Source organism: Cyprinus carpio, chromosome A2 (genome assembly GCF_018340385.1).
Source record: "Cyprinus carpio isolate SPL01 chromosome A2, ASM1834038v1, whole genome shotgun sequence".
NCBI classification, from domain to species: domain Eukaryota; kingdom Metazoa; phylum Chordata; class Actinopteri; order Cypriniformes; family Cyprinidae; genus Cyprinus; species Cyprinus carpio.
The window spans coordinates 2,862,255-2,887,035 of record NC_056573.1 but is presented as its reverse complement, the minus strand read 5'-3'; the positions used below and the strand labels follow the sequence as shown (position 1 = coordinate 2,887,035).

General features: G+C 36.3%; 1 pseudogene; it reads right to left on the bottom strand.

Annotated features, from left to right (window-relative positions):
* The window catches only part of LOC109062533, an 82,297-nt pseudogene that overhangs the window by 23,564 nt on the left and 33,952 nt on the right, over nt 1-24,781 (bottom strand).

The following is a 24,781-nucleotide window of genomic DNA, read 5'->3' as shown; positions in this document are numbered from 1 at the left end:
ATTTGTAGTCTTTCTATTAGTATAAATCGCATCATGATGAACATGATGCACACAGCATTGCACTGCATGCACTTTTATTTGCAAGTGATCAAAATATTTGTGTGCTTTTTTTTTTTTTTTTTTTTTCAGGCAGTACAGTCATTTCCTGGCATGTTGGTTGCTATAGTAATGATATCAAGTCAAACCCATGTGACTTTGCTCTACAATGACTGGAAACTGAAAGCTGACAGAAAAAGTGCTTTAGATGAGGTTTTTATTCTTTCTATTTTCATACGATCTGCTTATGCTTCACTAACGGTTAGGTATATGGGTTGAAGTAGGGAGGACCTTCATGCTTGTATTTTAAATTCATTAAATTCATACAAAATCACCGCATTGAAAAGTAGTTATGTTTCTCATGAGAAGTGCACAAGGCTGGTAACTTCAGATTTCTTTGTCATTTCTTTCCCCAAAGATCTCTCATGATCTCCCATCTCTAATTCAATTATGGTTTAGTTAAATGGTCTGATGATAATTCTCATAATTCTGGCTCTGTATATGACTGCATATTGATTTAAAATGAAAAATGTCAAGTGCTGCAAGTTATATTTAGCCTACTTTTAATTATTCACAGAGGGATTACTCATATTTGGACAGCAGAGCATCCTAATTAATTAATTCATTCGTTAAATTGTGTGTGTTTTCGTGAGACTGTTTCAAAGGAATATTCTTGGAATAAGATATTCCTTGACTAGAGTTTCTGTGTATGAAATACACAACATTACACACACACACACACACACACACACACACCGTATAGGATACATTCGTTTATCACCACAGCAAAAGTAGATGGGAGAATAAACAAACTTAAAAAAAAAAAAAAAAAAAATTTTTTAATATATATATATTAAATGTGATTTAGTGCAGGAGGCGCCCAAGGCTTATTTTTTTAGACTCACAAAAATGACTAATAATGTCCTCTACATGCACTAGTATATTTTTGCTATTTTTAAAAAATCCTGTTACTCAATGACTATACAATGAAATAAATATTTGTGATGTTTAAATATTCAAAACTATTTTTCCAAAAGAGTAAAACTCAATACTTGCCATTCATTTGCTGCAATCCTCTTTTTAAATACAGAGCAACTGAACTGAGTTTTACTCTTCTGGAAGAATTTATTTGTCCACATGTGGACTGAAAAAATGCTTAAGATCCCCAGTTTATCTTTTTTTTTCTTAATATTCAAAGCAGACATAGTCACAAAGAAGTGGTAAAAAGTGTAAATATAAGTGAGCAGAGAGTTGGATTGTGCTTTTTGGTTCTGTTTTTGTCATGAATGTAAAGTATATAAAGAGTGAAAGAGCAGATACCTTGAGCTTTGGAAGTCTTTTTATGGTCTTGAGGGGACGGAGAACTCGGAGAACCCGTAAGGACTTAATGGTCTTAATGTCTCGGCCTTTGTTGTTTCTGTGAATAACAAAATATATATTTTAGAAAAAAAATATTTTGGGGGGAAATAGCTGTCAATAACTTAAATATTTATGTTGAATTAATCAAAATAATTGCAATTAATCACATATAAGCCCCCTATATTAAAAACAAAGGTTTTATTCTTCAATCACATGACTAGTTTAATACTACTCACTTTATCTTAAACCCTATGTTAATGAATCCTTTCACTTATAAAAAAAGGTGCTTACTTTAATTGGTAACTGAAAGTTTTGCATGATTCTGCATCTTTGCTGCTAGACGTCAGTATAAGCTGACTGACATATCGGCAACATATCATGAAATAAAAACCTAAAAATGTACTACAGCATAGCATTTTCTAAATCTTAAATGCTTTATAGTGCTGAAAGAACCTAAGGCCTAACTTTTCAGGCTCACAAAAAAAGACTAATATTGTCCTTTACATGCGTTAAAGTATATTTAATTATATTTTTAAACCTGTCATTCAGTGACTAAGCAATAATAATAATGTTTGAATATTCAAAGCAATTCACATGAAGAAAAAAAAAAAAAAACATGAAGGTGCTTGAACTCAAGCTTGAACTGCACTGATGGTGGGAAAATTTCTCATGGTACTTATGAGCAAAAAGGCATGATTAATTGCATATTTAAATAATGAATCACACTAAATTAACAAGTTCAGTTGATGGCCCTAATATATAACCTAAGAATGTCTATGCATGGCTGAAATAGTTAGAAAATAAGTGAAAGTTTTAAATTAATAAATGCAAACATGGTTCAGACATCACAATGTTATTAACACACATAAATAAATGATCGGTGGCAATTCATATTTGAATGGACAGACAATGTGACAAATGAGAAGCATCTGCTGTTACCCCATTAAATTCCTGGCAGCCACAGAGATACAATCCAGACAACAACAGAGAAGCATTAAAAGAGAAAGAACACATGAACATCTCAAGTGTGTTTGAAGCCATTAAATAACGAGCCAGAGCATATATTTGAACATCTGGAATATCCTTGTATTATATATATATATATATATACACAAACATGCTTATTCTTTTAAGTGGAACGGTCAGGATATATATATATAACTTTTTTAAAAATTGTGAGCAATATCTTATTATCTGGTAATAAATGTTTCTGTACATACTGTATGTCTAATGCTTGGCAGCTTTCAGATCACATTAATAAGACTTGAACTGCATGATTTATAGGGCTTCTCTCAAGGGTTTCCCAAATAGACTATTAAATTTAGGACACCATCACAAGCTATTTTAATGTATGTTTAATATTTATATATTCTTCCAAACTACACTATATATGTGTGACTTCCATCTCAGTTTTAGAATATATTAGCAAGCAACAAGCATTCAAGAGTAACTTATATAACTTAAATGAGGGGTGGACAAAGTCCAACCCACAGGCACATAACCCGTTCTGAATCAGCCCGCAATACTCTTTAAAAATAGAACAGGTTTGGCCTGCTATTAAGAAAGAAAATTAAACGCATAGACTGAACTTTATGTGTCGATATCACATATATCCAAATCTCACAACACACCACCTCCACTAGTTCAGTCGCCATCGGCTTCTTCTTCTACTGCTCGAGTTCAACCGATGAAGTGCCGTACAAAAAGAACGAAGAGTTTGCTTCACTTGTCATGCATGTACTATATTGCTCTGGATATGGCTTTGTACGAACTCTACAATGGATCATGATCGAACCCCAGTTTCCTGAGAATCAAAACCATGACCTTGGCATTGCTGTTTGAGTTACAGGAATGTGTTGTTTACGTTGTAACTGAGGATGATATGCTTCTGTACTGTTTGTTTATGTTAATGTGATAAATGGTTAAAATAAATTACATTTATTATATTATATCTGTGAAAAATTGTACACACATATACAAATATATATACATTATAGACACATTTGACCAATGGGTCACAGTAAGATTAGATTATACAGTTATCAACACAGGTTCACTGGAAAAACATGCCTGTTGTGACATTTCTGCTAATATGTTGCTTCTTTCATGTTTCACAAGTGAGTGGTGTTAAAAAAGCATTTTCAGCTTTTTTTACGAAACAGATTAAGGTCTCGCAACAGTTTGGAAATTAAATGTCAGGTGAATGATACTAAAGAGTAACTAAATCTGACCCTAAACCCCAACGCTAGTGTTGAAAAAAGCAAACTTGAGGTAAAAACACATTTGCCATTTTATCTTGTTTCTACTAGTCTTTGAGCTCTTTTATCTTCACCCGAGGGCTCCACATTGCAAGTGCAATGCTGTACCAGGTGAGCGACAGAGCAAGTTTACTACATCAGAAAAGCCAAACATCTGTGATGCAAACGTCAAAATGTATTAGTTTACAGTTGGTGCATTATGATGAAAGAGTTTTAAGGTCATAGCATAGTATTGTGCAAGGAACTGCATGAAAATAATTCTTTGTTAATCTGCCCCTGTAATCATAATTTGAATGAACAGGAACTAAAGTTGTTGGTGTTTTACTGCATTTACATTTCATTTCACCTGGAAATTGTGAATTGTATTTATAGGTATAGATTTTTGGAGTTTTGCAAAAAATATTAATAGAGGTAGTTTTTACAATGAGCCTATGTTAAAAGTTAACTGAGGTCTTGAGTCTGGAGTTGTTGTCAGACATCTTTAAAGCAGAATGGGTCCAGATAAATTCTATAATCAAAAATCTGACTTTATGTCACACAAGAAAGATGGCTCTAATTTGAAATACTTACGTCAATGCAAAGGCAATCAGAGCTCCAACCACCACAATAAAGTCTAGAATGTTCCACAAGTCACGGAAATATGATCCATCGTGAAGAATGAGGCCCTGGTCGATCATCTGTATAAAATGGCATAATATACTATTATACAGAATATGGAGTATATAAAATTTTCTGTGTTTTATATGTAAAATTCTATATATGTCTACCTACATTACATACTGTACCTATATATACAAATATCATTACAAATATCAAATATCTTTATGGAGCCAGCATACTCTCAAAATAAACGCATTTACAAAATAAGATTCATATTATTCACATTCACAAATCAATTGAAAGGCTCAAATTTGATTGACTAAAGAGTACAACAGAAACACAGATGAGGCAAGACCTGCGAGGAAAGTCTCAAAATGCACACCCACACACAAACGTCTCTTTTATGCATTTACAAATCTAATTTTGTAAATGCATTTATTTTGAGACTCACCTGGCTCCATACTAGACTCTGTTAACAGTAAAAAAGTGGTTTGAAGTTTGCAGATGCTTTTGGAGGGCAGGGTTTTGGAATCATATCATGAGATTAGTCAAAAAAAAAAAAAAATCCTTATACCTCCTTTAAAAAAACTACTATTTAAATCATGTTTGAAGTATCAAAGCAGTTACCTTTATAATCATTTCAAATGTGAAAACGCCAGTGAAAACATAATCAAAGTAACGAAGAACCTGCAATCACACAATAAACAAACCTGTCATTTTTATTTCAAGATACAAGAACCTGTATGTTGTTTTCAAAATACTTGCAGTCATTACATTAGTCATTATATGAGATGTTAAGCAAGCGATATATTGAAATATAATGGTTTACCCTATTCCTCTCTGAATTGGTGCACACAGGGTCCTCAGCAGCCAGTGCAATGCTGCTGGCCACAATCACCAGGAGAATGGTCATCTCAAAGTAGCGCAGGGTCACCGCATAGTGGCAGATCCTTCTGATCTTCAGTTACAAAAAGAACATGATTTCTGACATTATGTTTGTCCTGTTTTGTCATGCATAGTATACTGTACAACATCTAAATGTGTGGGATCATGTAAAAATGGCAACTTACGGATTTGTGCTTTTGAAAATGAACATGCTGTCTGGTGTGTCAGGTTTGGGGGCAGTCGACTGTTCTCCTCCATTCTCAACATCATCATCCTCAGTTCCCTCATCAGCTTTGTCTGAGTGAGAGGCTTCCACATCCTTGAAGCTGACTGTGACGAGTCAAATCAAGAGAACAAAACAAATATTTCAGCACTTTATTTGCGGCAGGGTTTACATCCTAAACATGAGTAATGACTTGTATACTACTACAATCAAACTTGCAGGCAAAATGAGTCAAAATGAGAAATGACTAGCTGAAATCTTCAGAATAATGTGAAAGTGCATGCTCTTAATTAAGATTACTCAGTACTGAAATATAAAATTGCACTGTAACAAGAACACCTTAAAACTAAATGTAATGACATTTTTAAAAAGGCTACTGTTCTTGAACTTATTTCATTGTGTTGTTCCCACTCAAGCATAATAAAATCTGAAAATCATGCATAACATCAGGTTTGGGTTTGTAATTAAAGAAAAAAATTATTATTTTAAGTATTTTGCTTTCATTCTCACTTGATTTGAACACACATGTATCTAGCCGTGTAAAATGAGTTAAATAAAACAAAAAAATGGCTATTGGTTAAAATATCCTCTAAATTTAGCCATGCTATATTCAATCATTTCAGTAACTATTACTCTGACTAAAATGACATTTAATTTTTGTTGACAAAAATGATATTTCACTTTACAAGAAGTTCAGATTTTAACCAAATATTTAAAATACTTTCTATAAGTAACATAGAAACAAACATGCATTTAACAAAAACAACATGTGAAAACTGTCCTTGTGAGAAGGTCCCGAAACAACATTAAAAGTGATATTGTAATGCAATGCTGTGAGGTCTTAATGCTTTAGTTATTCATCCTGTGTTTTTTTTTAGATGTGATTTTGGTGCAGAAATGTTTATTTTGAGGGGTTTTTTTCAGAAAAAAAAAAAAAAAGTTTTTGTACTTTTGAGATTAACTGGTTAGAGGTTATTTGCGGTAAGAAGACATTTAAAGAGAGCGTGTAATTTTGGGGTTTAGGTTGGTTTCTGTCTTAAAATTTGACAGTGCTGATCAGGTTGGATCAGAACAAATCGTCTGGGTTTAGGCGTCAAATTAAAGCCTGTGCAAACCTCTATCACCCCTGCATCCAAATATTACTGTGCAAAGCAGTGCATGAAATGAGAAATATGTCAGAATTTGCTGTATTCAAAAAGCAGATGACCCAATACTTCCTATCAATCTCTGAGATTTACTGTCTCATGAGGCCAAAGGAAAGAAGCTGTGAATGGCACGGAAGCGTTATTCTTGGTGTAGGACACGTCATGCATGCCTACATGATAGAAGTATGCCTGGATTGTATGTCTGGATTGCATACTTTATAGAACACACTTTCATAACAGGCGCAAATCAAGTCCTTCATCGAATGTAACGATTTTTGCATGCTGCAACAAAGATTTCAGAGTCGCTTTGGCTCTGAAACTGTGAATGGAGTGTGATTGGCAGGGTAAATATATCAGACTTCAAATAGCTGGCAAGTGTGTTGCAGGTCTCAGAGTACATATGTTTGGGCATTCATTGAATATGCATTCAGCTGCACATATAAAAGCTTTATTTCTGAACTGTCAGCACGCCTATACATTTCTGTCTGGTGTGTTGTGTAACCAGACAGTCTGTTGCTAGGCGCTCTCTCTCACATATATTTGCAAATGAAATTCACTCAGTTGAAATGATTTGCGAAAGCTTTACTTCCTAGGTTTTGACCACAATTACCCGTGATTGTGTGTATCTGAGATGCAAATGTTTTTTGCTTTTATTACAGGCTAGAAGCCATAAACCTGAGCCCACTGAGTGGCACTTTTTTATCTTGTGCTGGGTTTGGCAGGCTGAATGGCTTCTACTGTAGATTTTTACAGAGTGAACACTAACTCAGATTTCACCCAACACCCAACATGAAGCCCACTAAAGCAATAGAACAGAATACTCTAAAGGCAAACTGCTCTTTACTTCCTGAGACAGCTGAAGAAGCTTAGATTGCCACAGGCATTAATGACCCAGCAAATCAACACTGATAATGAATGTGTCCTCACTTTAACGAATTATCCCCTCTGCAAACAGAATCAATGGTTGCCGTCCACCCCTCCTTCAGGACTCAGCCATCAGCAGCTGAACTATTTCACTACAAATCAACACTGTTGCACATTGATCATCTTCCTCTTAACTGCTATGCAAACCAACCCAAACACAACAGCCACTTCAATGCTGAGAACTGCTTATTTCAATTATTCAATTCATAACCCACACTTCATTCCATGCACTGTGTATAATACATATTGTGTAAAATAAATGGTTCTCACAGGTCTGTTCTGATAAAATTATCAGAGAAAACAGTGCTAAATGCAAAAAGGCACTTACTTTTTGAAGTTTGGCATGTCCTGTGGCTTGACATACTATATTTCAAATAATGCCTTTAAACATCACTTTGCTACTTCTTGCATGCATTATTTTTAATTAAGAGACTGGAGTATATGTAATTGTAAAAAATGCATTTGTCACCACAGGACAAGATTAAAAGTGACTAGTCATGGCAAAGGGTGAAAAACTATTTTTTCATAGGATATTTTTCTTTACTATTTAAAGATACTGTTTTGGTTTGGTTCTATCCTCCAAAATAACTCTAGAAATTGGTATGATAAAATGGGATATACTTTAGAAGACATATCCAGAGAAAACATACTCTGCACTGTAAAGAACCATTCAAATAAGATGGATGGATGGATGGATGGATGGATGGATGGTCGGACGGAGGGACGGATGAATGGATCAAATACCAGTCATTGGTGCCATTTCCAACAAAGGCTGGGTGGACATCTCTCGTTTAATGCTGGTTTCTGTCATACACTCATCCTGGTTTAGATAGCTGCCATTGTTCTCTATGTCTGAGACTTCCCCTGTCATGTACTTGGATTCAGATGCAAACTCTTCTTTGTGCCTCAGGAATGGAGTTTCCTGGCTTTCTGCTTGATCCTCCATTCCAGTACAGACTGTCTGAAGCTCCTGAAGGTCAGATGCTTGGGAAATCCCTGTCACATCACCCACAAACTCCCTAAAATACAAACGTGCAGGTGTAAATGATTGATCTTAAATAACGAAAATATTGAACGTAAACTAGCAACTTAACTGCATAACTCACTTAAAGAAAAACAGCCATGATCGTGTTCTTACCTTTGGCATTCCTCCTGATTCTCAGTTTGCTTGGCAGACATGATTATTTCTGTTTCGTACATGTGCACCAAGTTTTTAGACTGTGTTTCCTCCATTTTATCCTCACCCTCTTCAGGCTGTTTCTCACTGCACCCAATTTGCTGGTGATTCTCTGCATTTCTGGCCTCTGTTCTGGACTCTCGATGTCTATGGCGTCTGTGTCGCCCACCCTCTACTACCCCAGCAGCAGCAGCAGCCCGAAACTTCCTTGCCACACGATGCTTCCTCTCTGTATTTGAATGATGGTTATTAGCACTCGGCCTCTCCTCCAGTCCTGATCCTGTCAGGGGCAAGGGCTCAGATTCAGGAGGTTCAGGGAGAGGAATGGTAATAGACATGGGCGGCTCTGGCAGGGGCATCCCCACAGACATCGGTGATTCTGGCAAGTGTAAAGGGCTCGTCTCTGGGGATATGCAGCCCTGTTGGTGATCACTCACTGGAGTGTCCAACTGGTCCTCTGCGGGACTGCCAAACAGCACCTCACGACTGGCCATCTGCCGACGTTTTCGCAGCTGGTTTGTCCGTTGCTCCCAGACGGAAATGTTTATCTTTTTGCGTCTTTCACGGCGGCCAGCAAAAGCATTGATGGGCTGCTCCTCTGCTTGTTTCCCAACGGGTTCCTCCTCTGCCTCTGCAGGAGACGGTCGTCCTCGGTGGATGGCGCGCTTCCTGTACAAGTATGGTCTCCGTCTCCGTCTGCATGGACATGAAACATCTCAGTTACAACAGGTATATCATTTGCAGCATGCAAATTTCACAATTCACAAGGGTGTGTGATAAAAATCAGGAAATTAGAATAAAAACAATGGCTACTGATTCAGGCTAAATAAAACAGAATTCAAGAGAAAACCAGGGGGAAATTCTTAACTAATAAAAATAAACAGACAAGAAAGAAAACAAGATAAACAGAGTGCACAAAGGATCTACATGTCAGCAGGTAATCCAGAATGTTGATGAGATGGACAGTGCAATGTTAATGGGAGACATAACAGATAAAAATATGCATAGACAGTTTTACTTACAAGTATGCGTATTCTTTTGTTGTCCATGAAACCAAATAAATGATTAATTGAAAATAAGCCATTAGTGTATTTGCAGGCAGGACATACCAAACAATCCATATTGCCAGACTGCACACAAGTCAACTCATAAGGCTAGGAAAAGTTAAACAGAGGTTCCCCCTCAGGGAACTCATGCTGCGTCGGAACGCTTTGGGAACACCTCTGTGTGACCACGTTCTGAAGCACATGTGGAATCAGTCCAATGGAGATTTGAGACATCACAATCAGGGTGATGTGAGCAACCAGGAAGCTTAAAAGTGCACCTCTGGCACAGCGCATGTTAGCTTTTGCTCTTCAGTAAGTGTGTTGTGGTGTGTGTATGTGTTGCAGAAGCATTCATTCAGTCAGTATATCTCTGTTAGTAAGACAGGGATAATGTCAAAGAGTAAAAATAAAAGTAAATTGGATGGGGCTATAGATTGTGTGTTCCTCCCAGCCGTCGTTATCACACAATCTTTGCATCGTCTGTTTGGGAGCGGTGCATTGCAAGGTCAGCTCTCAAGGGAGATTCTCGAGTCCTGATTGTGAGTAGCTTCCACTGCATATGCACCGCTTCCACCTGGCTCTTTTTGATGATACCCTTTGGCCTGCTGTACATGAGATCTTTGCAGTGGTGGTTTAGGACCAAGGGGTTTTCCCCGAGGGGCAATCCACTTTGCAAGGTCATGTGGCAATGCTTACATGCCGCAAGGCAAGTTTATTTATATAGCACATTTCGTACACAATGGTAATTAAAGTGCTTTACATATAAGAAAGTAAAATAATCATGAAGAAAAATAATAACAAAAAAAAAAGCAATTTTAAAACTTTGAAAATGATTTAAAAATCGACTTATTTAAAATGAATTTAAAACAGTTAAAAATAGAAAATGATTTTACATAAAATGCAGTGAATACGTATGATACAGTGCAATCAGTTCGGACATTGCACAGTGCTCATTCAATAAATGCACAGCTAAACAGATGAGTTTTTGAGTCTAGATTTAAATGTGACTAATGTTTTAGCACATCTGATCTCTTCTGGAAGCTGATTCCAACTGCGGGCGGCATAATAACTAAAGGCGTGCTCCCCTTGTTTTGTGTGAACCCTTGGTATTTCTAACTGACTCGAATCCTAATGATCTGAGTGGTCTGTTAGGTTTATATTCAGTGAACATATCTGCAATATATTTTGGTCCTAGGTCATTGAGTGATTTATAACCGAGTAAAAGTACTTTAAAATCAATCCTAAATGTAACTGGAAGCCAGTGTAAGGACCTGAGAACTGGTGTGATATGCTCAGATTTTCTGGTTCTAGTCAGAATCCTGGCAGCAGTGTTCTGGATGAGCTGCAGCTGTCTAATGGTCTTCTTGGGAAGGCCGGTGAGGAGACCATTACAATAGTCCACCCTGCTGGTGATAAAGGCATGAACAAGTTTCTCCAAGTCTTGACTGGAAACAAAACATCTAATTCTTGCAATGTTTTTAAGATGATAGTATGCTGATTTAGTTACTGCTTTGACATGACCACTGAAACTAAGGTCTGTCTCCAGAATCACACCAAGATTCCTGACTTGATTTTTAGTTGTTTGACCCCTAGAGTCAAGGTATGCATTCACCTTGAAAACTTCATCTTTGTTTCCAAATGCAATGATTTCAGTTTTGTCCTTGTTTAACTGAAGAAAGTTCTGGCACATCCAACTATTAATTTCATCAGTACATTTGCAGAGGGAGTCAATGGGGCTGTAGTCATTTGGCGATAAGGCTAGGTGAATCTGTGTATAATCAGCATAGCTGTGATAGGCAATTTGGTTCTTTCTCATTATTTGACTTAGTGGGAGCATATACAGGCTAAACAAGAGCGGTGCAAGAATTGAGCCTTGTGGGACTCCGCATGTCATGGATGTCCACTTAGACTTATGCCCTCCTATACTCACATAATAGCCTCTCCCTTCTAAGTATGACCTGAACCATTTGGGTACCATCCCAGAAAGCCCGACCCAGTTTTCCAGTCTCTCTAGTAGTATGTTATGAAATGTACTAAAAACAAGCCTATTGCAAGACATCTGGTAGGAGGGCACCTGGGGTGGCCAGCCATATTTGGGGGGGGGGGGTTGGCACCCCTGGCCACCACGTAGACATGCCCTTGCTTGCCTGATACACACCAGACAGGGATTTGTAAGTATGGCACAGTGGGCATTCGCATTGCCAAAGCCTTCTGGTGCAGCTTGAGTTCCCTGCAGGGAAACGTCTCAGATTATGTATGTAACCATGGTTCCCTAAAGGGAACAAGATGCTGCATCTCTCTGCCATACTCCCTGCATCCCTGTAGGTGCTTAATTCATCCTGTCAGAAGCTAACATGCGCTGTGCCGGTTGCACTATTAAGCCTCCTGGTTGATCACATGACCCCGCTAGTGATGTCTTGCTTCTGCATTGGACTGATTTCACACGTGCTTCAGAATGTGGTCACACAGAGGTGTTCCCAAAACGATCTCAAGGTTCACTGTCCTACAGAGTTTAGCTCAAATCCTAATCAAACTCACTTGAACAAGCTAATCAAGGTCTTAAGTATTTAGTTCCAGACAGTTGAGTTGGATCAGGGTTGGAAAGAAACTCTGTAGATAGTGGATATCAAAGGGCCAGAATTGAGAAACCTTGTTTAAACAGTTATCGGGTTCTTTGGCATTTCAGTACCATTAATGCCACATCACGCATTTGTGTGAAATGTAATAGATGTTTTAGATAGAGATAGTTTTGTCCAATGTTTTTGATAGTGTAGTTTGATATCTCTTGATATTGCAGGGGCTACTTGTTAATTTGTTGGTCCATTATCACATGCTCTTTCTGTCGTACCATTGTCTCTTACCTATTGCAATGCCGAACTTTTCAACTCATAATACCAATAAACTTGGGACTGGACAGTTACTATACTAGATTGGTAACTAACTTTAAGCTGTATTTGTCATTATGGAAGCAACTTTTATAATAAAATGAGAGAAACTAACCAACTGGATGTGTTTCTTCATTGCTCAAACCATTTCATGTTTTTGTCCAGATGTCACTCTACAGAGACCAGAAAATAAATGTTTTCTCTGAAGACAAAAGACGCATTGTTGTACTTAATCTGACTACAATGTTAAATAAGCCAAGCTTCTATTAACTAATATCCAATATTAGCAAATCTACAACAGTAGTAAAAGACCTCTTGGTGACCTACCATCCTGCAGAGTTTAGCACCAATCCTAATAAAACATATCTTAACCAGCTAATCAAGGTGTTCAGAATTATTTGAAAATTATAGGCAGGTGTGCTGAAGTAGAGTTGGAACTGAAGTCTGCAAGAAGGTACATAGTTTACCAGGAGCAGGACTGACTATTCTTGTCCTACAAGTATAAGAAGTTGTGGACTTGAGCAGTATAAAGCTGTCTACCGCCACCTCTATAACCCTGAGGAATCTACTCTGTGTTTATGGCTACCCCAAAACACACACACACACACCCTCTGATTGATTGTCAACAGCATAAACTTCTGCACATATAATATTACAAGACACCTGGCCATACTGGTGTTTTAGACTTGTCTTGAAACACTAAACACTTAAAGTACAGAAACCAATTCCAATTGATCAGTTCCACTTGCTACAGAGACCAATTCATTACAGTACAGCACAGCAGGGTTGGTCAAATCTGGCCCTCGGGGTCCACTATCATACAGAGTTTAGGTTTCTGGACAAGACTAGGCAGTGTGCCTGCGTTTTAAAGCATCACACACATCACAGGACAGTGAAGATTTGGACCATAAATGAGTCCAATGGTTTTGTCATTTTCACATCTGCAACAATTAGAGAGACTTTTAATCCCAAGCTGTGATGCCATTGTGGTCTCCACCGTCAATTCTTAACTAATGAAGCTACTTGGATGGAATGGGCAAATGTCCTGAGCCCCAGAGCAACACATATAGTTGACTACATTACTGAAAAGTTCATTTTAGTTTTAACAGCATTGTGGAGAAGAACAAACTTCATTAGAACCATGCAACTGGGCAAAAGTAAATGAAGGCCTTGCTGTGATTGCATCCAAACAAAGTTTGAATTCTCGTCCATTTATCACTGCCACTACACATTGTCCTAATTTCCAAGTCTTTCTAGATATTTTTTGAATTGGTTTGCAAAAGTTCTGCCATTTTCTTACACAATTCCTGACATTATTTGATCTTATTTTGATATTGTCTTGGATTTGTTTGCTACTTGTTACATAATCTGTACAGGAAACAGAAACATTTGAGGTCACAAGGTGCAATCCTTAAACTACTAAACTGGTAACTTAAATAAAGTTGTTCCCCTGGGTCTGTCCCTTGCCAAGATTGTATGAAACTGATCCGCTAAGACAAAACTGATCTAACAGAGTAGTTCTACAATGGATTTACAGGTTTTCTAGACTGACTGAAATCTAACATTTCAGAGAAAGAATCTAAGATGACATTAATCACACTGAAAAAAATAATAATAATAATAATAATAATAATAAAAAAAAAATCAAAAAAAAAAAATTTAAAAAAAAGGGTAATGATTCACATCTATATTTTTTAACTTGAGCCAATGAAAAATAAATAACTTGCCCTAATATAGGTATGAATCATTTTTTTTTTGGATGAACAAAACATTTTTTTCAGTGCATGTCACGTATATCCAGGAAAGTTTTGGACCCAAATTGAGCACTAAGAAGACTAATTTGGCATTCTTGCACTGCAAGAACAGAGAACTATTTTAGTTAGAGGAACACCTTTTATGGGGACTAAATTAACTCCTACTTCAGAGTAGGATCTAACCCAGCACAATGGGAACTACCAGTGCTGTAAGTGTACATTTATAAAAAGCCATTTATAAAAATAACTCCACAAACACGGAAAACAGCTATTGATGGACTTGATGGATGCACGAGTCAACGGGCCTAGGGGAAAGTTTAGTTATCTCCTACACTTCACTCGAATCCAACCACCACTTCAGAGTTCCTACTGGTGATGCGAATGCAACCAGAAAAATGGCCCTAGGGGAAAGTTTAGTTCTCGGGGGGACTGCCCTCGTGGCTAGTTCCTATAATTACCCTATGCGAAAGCCCCTTAAGGTGGAGACAATAGGGAACTGCTTGCACTGGAGGAGTGGCGAAACAGGATAAACAGCACTAAATAACAATTTCAGCTGTTTGCTGACTTCAAAATTCTTAGGTACATTACAGCTGCTCAAAGAACTGCAGTTACTCCAGAAGAATTGGCACTGCAATAAGAATGTGTAAGTCACTTTGAATAAAATCATATACCAAGTTACTACTCATTATTTTTTTTAACTACCAGTCTTCTTCCTAGGTAACACTCATAATGTACTTCTCACAGAATAAAAACAGAGGCCTCAATGGTCCAAGCTGCCACAACCTAAAACAGTAAAGATACTTCAGAGATTCTAAGCCTTTGCAAATCTTTATTGCATGGTCATCAGAAAGTTAAGTTGACCTAAAAGAGGCCAAAGAAGTGGAAACCCGTGGACAGGGGCTGATACTAACAGCTTAACCACTGCACCAACACTAAAGCACCCAAATCAATCCCTGCCATTTGTGGTTGTAATTGATGCCACATATTTTGGCACTGTATTGTATTGACAGTTTATAGCCCATATCTCACTCTCTCTCCCCAATGAGAAAACTAAGATGAAGGCTGCAGTAGTGGTGTAATGCCATCTGTCATTAGGAGCTTTGTTTTCATCAAAACTCAAGTTTTACCTCACTGCTACCTTTCAGCCAAGCGTACACAATACAATTTTGCTGCCAAATGTTGGCAAACATAAATGCTTACGATAGACAAATCAGCAGTCTTAGACTCCCTAGTGTGCCACGCTCATTAATTGATTTTGCAGTGAATTTTAGCCTCCAAATTCTGGCAGTCAGAAATTTTGGGTCGCAGTCCTGCAATGTAACTACATATATGACGCATGTCTACTAAAGATCCAGTAAGAGGACAGAAACTATTGCTATAATCAACACAGACTGATGTAAAATACTCAACACTTTCCAAGTCTTGGCTACAATGTATTATAGGCAAGAAAATACATCACATATCGTGCACCAGGGGTATCAAACCCTGCTCTGGCAGGGGCACCATCTTGCAAAATTTAGCTTCAGCTCTACTTTGAAATACCTGCATGTAATTTTCAAATAATCCCAAAGCCCTTAATAAGCTGGTTTACGTGTGTTTAATCAGGACTGGAGTAAAACACTACAGGACGGTGACTCTCCAGGAGCAGGGGTTTACACCATTGCTTTAGACCTAGATCTAAAATTAATAAAATAGATGCACTGAGCTCCTAAATAGAAACTATCCATAAAACTATCTTGCCAAAAGCCAGATGGAAAGATAGTCAGATGCGAAACCATAGAAAGGAAAGAATCCAGAGGGCACAAGAATTAAGTTTTATTTTATTTATTTTTTTATTTTTTTGAGGGGGGTTGACCTCTGCTCATTACTGACTCAGTGATTTTGTATCATGTACTATTTAATCTAAACTCCACTGTCTGCTGTACTAAACTAAAGCTTGTAATCACTCTAATATCATATTGATTTTCTTCTATAAAATAAACACATTTATTCCCCTGTGGCGTAGGCACTTGAGTTTCCTAGCAACTAAAGATTAAAAAATAAAGAAAGAAAATAAATAATGAAAATCTTACGCCCTCAATAAGCAAGATTTAAAGACAAAAAAAAAAAAAAAAAAAAAATCCAGTTGTTTCAGTTTACCAATTTAAGTGTTTTTGTGATCTTCCCTATCAAATTTGACCAGAACCAAGACTGATCAAAAACGTGACAGACAAATGGTACATTCATATATGACACTTCTGTTCATGTGTTTGATGGGTCTGAAAAATACATAGCAGCATAGTGGCATAATTGTTTAAAAGCATGTCTCAATCACAAGAAGATTTGCAACAGCAATCAACACCAAATTCTCGCTAGTTAATTAGAATTCTTACCAGCTTCTTAATACATGATAGCAAACTCTAACCTTAAAAAAAAAAACATTACAAAAAAAAAAAAAAAAAAAATAAAAAAACTTACTCCGAGAGGCCAAATTCTCTGCATTTATAACGCTGATTGAAGAACTCTTCCTGCTCCTCCTCTTCTTCCTAACACAAAAAATACTCTTCAATATACCTACCTAACAGCTTACACTATGAATACACTATGCACTTAAATTCAGTACATTAATAGTAATTTCATATAAAATGCACACAAAAGTTAAAGCACTGGATACATAATTAAAGGTATACTAATGAAGTCAGAAAGAGCTTTATTGCCATGTGTGTTTACACGCTCAAGGAATTTGTCTCGTCTTTGAGACAGGAGCTACCAGTGCAGAAGAAAATACAGACACTGTGCAAACATACACGATAGTGCAGACATACATAGGAATTACACAGTAGAGTAATTAATATGCTATTAATTTTGGGGGATTATTTCTGGTCAGTGTTATTTCTATTGCAAACTATTACATTTACATATTTATTAGACAACTGTAATGTGTTACCTTTCTTTGTCTTACCTTAGTTAGTTCCTGTGCATTGGCTAGATTATCCACAGCAATAGCCAAGAATACATTGAGCAATGTGTCTGTTCACAACATTGTCAAGAATTTGGGTAGAACTGAATAGAATGAGCATTACAAACTTTACTTGCTTGCAACACTGTTTTCATGTGCAACAACAAAATTAAATCCAGTATATTACAGTGCTTTCCATCATCTTTTGTCTATTGTTTTTTATTATTATCATTGCTAAAAAGGATACAGTTCCCAAACAAGGTTAAAACAATAAAGTAGATTGAGGACCACATGCCATACTGCACCCCTCCTTGTGAGCGAATCCCATTGTACATCACCTCATTCCAGTCCTCTCCAGTAAGAATCTATAGTGAATTAATTATTTTATAAAAGCAGTTTAAATAATATAAAAGTTAAGGCTTGCAATGTAAATGTAACAAACTGTCGTAATCATACTAAATAATATAATTAAGTTGAATATGAGGTGAATATAAGCTTTATGATTCAAAAGCATTTACTATGTTTAAATCCATAGTGATCTGTGGAGTCTTACCTGAAAGACGGTCATGACGGCTGCTGGAAACGTGTCAAAATTAGTAGGAGTATAATCTTCAAAGATGAACCTGTGCAAGAGAAAGAACTCTTTCAACAGCTTTAGTTAAAACTACATTTGTGTTTGTTATTTTTATCCTTGTGCGCATCCATATTGTTCTAGATTGCATAAGTAACCATTTGTTATTGCTTGAAGCACAAACACATCGCTCTGGTGAGATAATGGCATTTAACTTTTGTGTATGTTAGAGCTATGCATTTTTACTAGTCAGAATGTACCTTATATAAATCTCTCATAATATGTCATGCGGCATTAGTGTCTTTGCTGTTTCTGGAAGGTCCAATGGTGCACTGATCAAAAAGTGTGTGAGTGGAGAGAATGTGCACATAACTGAGATGATGTGGGTGGGAAACGAAAGTGTGCATTTCTTCATTGACAGAAGCATGCTGCTTGCATTGTCATAAAATATAATGTCTCATATTTCTGCAGTGCATGCAGTGTGGTATTTTGGGAATGTATTTTGTGAAAGAAATCTGGGTTTACACTATTTTTGCTTTCCTGTAAATGTAAAAAGGCTATATGTCCATTACAGCAGGGGTTCTCAAAGTGTGGTCTGCGACCCATAGCCGGGGGTCTGTGGAATAATTTTAGTGCCCAATGATTTATGTGAATTCAGAAAATGGGGACAGAATTGTGGAATCCAGTCTTTGAAAAATATCAGAATTTGGCAAAGCCTGGATGAATAATTCAAAAGTAGGACTGTATACTTAATCAAATTACACTCTGAAAAGATGCTGGATTGTTTCAACCCAACTTTGGGTCAAACATGGACTAACCCAATTTTTGGGTTAAAGATGTATGTAACTTTTAACCCAGTGGTTGGGTTAGTCCATATTTGACCCACAGTTGGGTTGAAACAACCCAGCATCTTTTAGAGTGTACAATATGGACTGGTGTCTGAGAACATTTAACCAAAAAAAAAATAATAATAATAAATAAAAAAACAAAATATTAAATACACATTATAGCAATTATAAAAACTTATTTTTTAAGGTTTAATTTGAAGAAATTGTGACGGAAATATGTTATATGGCTTCATTTAACCATTTAAAAAAAAAAAAATTTTTAAGGAATAATCAATTATTCTCACATTTTAATTTATTTTGATTGCATTTAAAAGATTAAACTGTTAATGTTATATGGCTTCATTTAACCATTTAAAAAAAAAAAAATCCTTCCAGAAAAAATGCAAATGGAAGTTCCATTGCCATCTATAAATATGAAGGGGTCCCTGGAAAATTTTCTTTCCTGGCCCCAAAATATTAGAGAACCCCTGCATTACAGTATACTACACAAAATTAATGTCACACAGTTACACAGAAACAAGTGTGTGGAAAGTGTTCTCCACCATGCATTAAATAAGATCAAGTCAAGTTATGCAATCCACACACAAACACACACAAACACACACACACACACACACACACACACACACACACACACACACACAGTCATGTAGTAACCTGTGTGTGTGTGTGTGTGTGTGTGTGTGTGTGTGTGTGTGTGCGTGTGTGTGTGTGTGAGTGATTGTGAGGCGTTACAGTAGGTACGTTGGTATTGAGACTTCATTTATTTTATTTTTTCTTCAAAGTCTTTTGAACTGTATATTTTAATGAACTGATGTAGCATTTTATTTTCACATTTGAGTACAGTATATCTTTATGTTTGTCTGTGAGAAAGACCGAGCGAGATCAGCGCTATCATACCAGATTCACGTTCTCACCTTCCACCAAACAACTGCATGCCAAGTAAAGCGAAGACTACGATAAACAGGAAGAGAAGGAAGAGCAGGCTGATGATTGACTTCATGGAGCTCATGAGGGAAACCACCAGGTTCCGTAAGGAGGTCCAGTACCTGATCAAACAGACAAAACATCACACCTTTCTTTACATTGCCATTACTTGCCAATTTGTTCAACTTAAAGTGCTTCACAATATTCTCACAAGAGCCAGTTTGTTTGAACACAATAACATGTGAAAATGAATGTGCCTGGCACCAACCACTCTGTCTAACATGGAACTGTCCCATATTTAAGGTAATAAAACTGCATTAAAATCCATTTGTCCTATATTCAACATTTTAAAGATACATTTCATGACATTTGTATCTGAGTATGCAGTCTTATTTAAAAATAAAACAAATTCAGTAAAATAAAACAATTATGAATGTATTTTTTTTTCAAACAATCTCAGTTGATGAATTAAATAAAATAAAAAAATCTTTTTTTTTTCAAACTGAAAAATGAGCAGACGTATTTAAAGTTGTTTATGAAATACATATTTGAAAATGTTGTTAAATGTAACAATAACTAATAAATTGAACAATTGTTTTTGAATTGTACATTTATGTTGCTTTAACACATTGCTTTTCTTTAAGCATTCGCTATTCAAGTTAAAAAAATGCCTTTGGACAGTTCATACAAAAGCAGCAATAACTTGTGACTGGATTTTAACATAAGTTTCTTACAGTACCAATTATACTTTTATTTTGGTGTTGTAGTCGAAAGAGAATGTTGCAGACAAATCTGTTTTATATGCCCGCTCATGCTTTTATGCAGTTTCATGTCAACAACAACATTTGCATTTGCTGGCGGCTATCACCCAAAAAATTCCTTGAAAGAATGCAGAGGATATTACTTGGATAAATGATATAAACTTACTTCGTTATTTTAAAGATTCGTAGCAGACGTAAAGCTCTGAGGACACTGATGCCAAAAGACTCTCCAGGCCTGAAGAATCCCCAAACCACTTCAAAAATACTGCCAACAATCACCTGCACAAAACACATCACATTATGCTTTCATCGGTGCCAGAATTCATCAGACATACTGTATGGTTTAACCCTCTTGTGTCGTTAGGGACATAGGGACAGTCTTAATTATTTGTGTGTGTGTGTATATATATATATATATATACATATATATATATATATATATATATATATATATATATATATATATATATATATATATATATATACCATTTTGCCTGTTTATGTCAACATAATTTTGGCCAAAAATGTGTATTTTTTATTGGAAGTTTAATATTTCCCCCTCATTTCTTTAAAGCTATTTTTACTCTAGGTACAAACAAATAAGTAAGTAAGTAAATAAGTGAATAAATAAATAATACTTAAGACATTAAGGACAAAATGTTTCCTTTGAGACCCATTAAAACTGCAATATTTAACCACAGTGCCATTTTAGAATAAAATCATGATTTAAAAAAAAAAAAAAATATATTTATTATTATTATTTTTTTTAATAGGGTTTCATTCTGTTTGGCAAGGCTTCAGTTTTTTTTATTATTATTATTATTTATTTTTTTATTTTTTTTTTATTTACTATTTTACTATAATCATCATCATCATCATCATCATCATAATGCTTAATAAAAAAAAAGCATCAAAATTAATATTGTTATCATTGACACTGACTGATCCAAAAGTGTAAAAATAAAATATATATATATATATATATAAAAAAATTAAAATAAAATAAAATAAAATAAAATAAATAAAAACAGTGGTATTTTGTAAACAGTGGCATTTAAAGGGTTAACATCCTGAAAATGAATGAATTTTTGGTACTTATGATCAGGGCTGATCATAAAAATCAGTGAAAGCGTGGGGAAAAAAAATGATATATAATATTGTCATGACAGTTTTTTGACAGACATTTCTGTCCACTAAGGACCTAACTTAAACATCCATACTAACATTTAACATGAACACTAAAAGATTCACTCACCCCACAATCAAAGCAGTTAAAGGATGAATGGAAGTAGAGACGGAAACCAAGGCCATACATTTTCAGAAACATCTCAGCAAGAAAAAGACCCAGAAACACGAACTCTGTGTAGTCTGAAAACCGTAAAAATGGTTTAAGTGTCAAAGAATTTGTGTGAAGTGGCAGACACTTACTGTTTCCTGGGGTTTTGAAGTATTAACACCATATCTACTCTGGAAGTGAGCCCTAAAACTAAATTGCTCCCATTAAAATCAATGAAGCTCTATAAGCCTCGTTCACAATGATGGTTTGATGGGTTGCTAGATACATAATAAAATTTGTTATACAAATAGAGTCAATATTCAAGCCTTTTAGAATAAAGTGTTTGGCCTAAAGTACATCCCTGTTTGTTGCAATTGACAAAAAATAAGTAAAGACTCAGCTTGTCTTTCGAAATGAAAATGCAGGAACACTGAGACAGCTTAAGATAGCTTGACACAACCTGCCTTGAGCTACTGGATGTCCTGTTGTGCCATATGGAGTTATTTCAGCAAGTCTTAGACCTTTAGGGACCATTAAGTAAATGTCCGTCATCAATACACAGAACTGTCTGTCTGACAGGCCTATTTCTTTACACATCTTTCTGTCTGACAGGCCTATTTTTGTAGTCATTTTATTAGCAGCAGTTTCTCTGGAAAACATAATGTTGCCCTGAAGTGCTTCTGTTAGTTCCAGCTTGTCTCCTCCTAATAAAACATGCTTTTCAGAGCTGCAAACTGTGCTGAAGAAGCCAAAGCCACTTGAACACAAGCCTGCAAGCTTTAGCTAAAAATTAGACTTTAATTGGAACAACTATTATGACTGCCATGTGCCTTATGCTGATATAATGCATTTTAACAAATGAATGACATGAATAATTTAAAAGTATTATATGATATTGTATGTTGGTCAAGGACAATAAAAATATGGTCTTCCCGTGGCTTGTAAGTTTTAAAAAAATAGACTTGAAATGTATTGATTTCAGACAGCTCAACGTTATCTCACGACCAATTCGTACATATTTTATGAGTTGGCTAATTTGTACGAATTTGTACAATCTCACTTGTACAATTTTGAATGATTTGTCTAGACCGCAGTGACGGGTAGGTTTAGAGGCGGGGTTAGGTGTAGGTAATTCGTACAAATTCATACGAATTGTGCAACTCGTAAAATACATATACGATTTAGCACAAATCAGATGAATTTGTATGAGTGAGGTCGTATGAATTAGCCACCTCGTAAAATATGTACGAATTGCCCTGAGATTGGGCTGGACAGCTGCTGTGATGATAAAAAAAAATGGAATTAATGAACAGAATACAACATTAAATTGTGGCTTTAAGTGCAGTACACCACAGTGACCAGCAATTTGATCTTTTTTTTTCTTTTCTTTTTTACTATGCAACAGGGTTGGCAGGTCTGCGTAACAAACTAGCCCAATTGCTACTCAAATCTAGCCCGATCACAGTGTTCTGGGGGAAGTTGGCTATTAAAATCGCTCCAAAATCTCATTCCGGGGGTCCTACTTGGTCGAAATTAAACACCTAATTAAACCCCAACTAAGGACTAGTCAGACTAGAAACATCTAGGCAAGTGTGTTGGGGCTGTTTGGAGCTAAATCTGCAGGACGTTGGTCCTCCAGGAGCAAGACTGGACACCCCTGTCCTAAAGGCAAGCACTATCACTAAACAGCCCTTATTCTTTCTCTCCGGGTAACAGATGGTGCTCTAGTTGCATATGCCATGGGCTGTTTGACTTGCATTAGAAAAACCCAGAGGCCGTCTACTGATAATTTTTCTGAATGCTCCACAAAACCTAATTTCAAACAATGAATGTGATTAGTAAGCTGAATGATGCTGGTATAATGTATCTGGTAAAATGCAACCCTAAGTGACACATTAACAGCTATTTTTGCGTCTGACCTTATTGCAGATGCATTTGTAGGAGTTTCCCTTTCAGATGCAAAATTTATGGGAGGAGTTTATTTAAATGAAGGTTTGTGGCAGTCAGTTCACTGGTATTTGCACCATTACTTAACGCTCCCAAAAAGCACGTCTTAACCCATCTTGTTCCTGTTGTGAATAGGTTAACGACACAGATTAGCATGTTTGTATACCTCAGGAGTGGCCGCAGTGTCCATGCATGCTTTTAACCAGATGTTTATACATGATTTGAATGCATTATTATTATTAATGTCTTCCTACACTAAACTGATGCAAATCTAAAAACAATTGCAACGTAAGATATTTGATCAACAATACCCCAAAACCTTATCTACACCTGAAAGATTTTGAAGCTTTTAATACGAATGATAAAATTTGCAAAACTGCTTACACAGACGTCATATTTAATGCCAATAAATTCATAGCATTCATGCATTATTACAATGATTTTTACTATGAGTAGTAGTATTGGGGGGAATGAGATACTCACACTGAATAATAGTAAGCCATTCTGGTTGGTTGTGATGAACGATGGAAACACAGATGGTGTTGAGCGCCACCAGACTCAGGACTATCCAATAGAAGCTGTCGGTTTTAACCATTCGCCGAATAGATATCCGCATCATGCGCTCCTTGCGCCGCAAGTAAGCAGCGGGCCCTCGTCTCGCCGTCCGTATACCAACCCTCGGTCGGGGGCCACCTGACACCCAAAGAAAAAGATATTCATATTCTCACAGAATGTCATTTGGATTAGAATCTTTGTTTCCTGTTAAAAAGTCAGCGGTGGTATTTCAAAAGCCTGAAAAAGGAGATGAATTTATGGTATGTGTGTTGACAGTGTTTTTTCCTTCCTTTCAGACAGACATTCTGCTCAGATGAATGATACCGCAAACATGAGTACACAAAGCAAAACAAGTCATGTCTTAATGCGGATAAAAACAAAGAGATGGCATTTATACTTTACTCACCAACTGTAGAGATTTCAGAATATTTCTCCTCTCCTGGTCCTCGACGCCTTGCATTTTTCTTGCTTGTGGCCCGTTTCAAAACTAAAATGAAAAGGGTTAAATGGCGCCACTTGTTGGCCTTATGTTTCTTATCATAATAGTATATTAATTATAAGAATATGCAAATATGCTGTTACTGTCTGGAAGTATTTGTTGCAGTCGATATTTCCCAGCTAATAGGAAACATTCTCAAAAAGTTGTGTAAATGTTAGGACAAAACA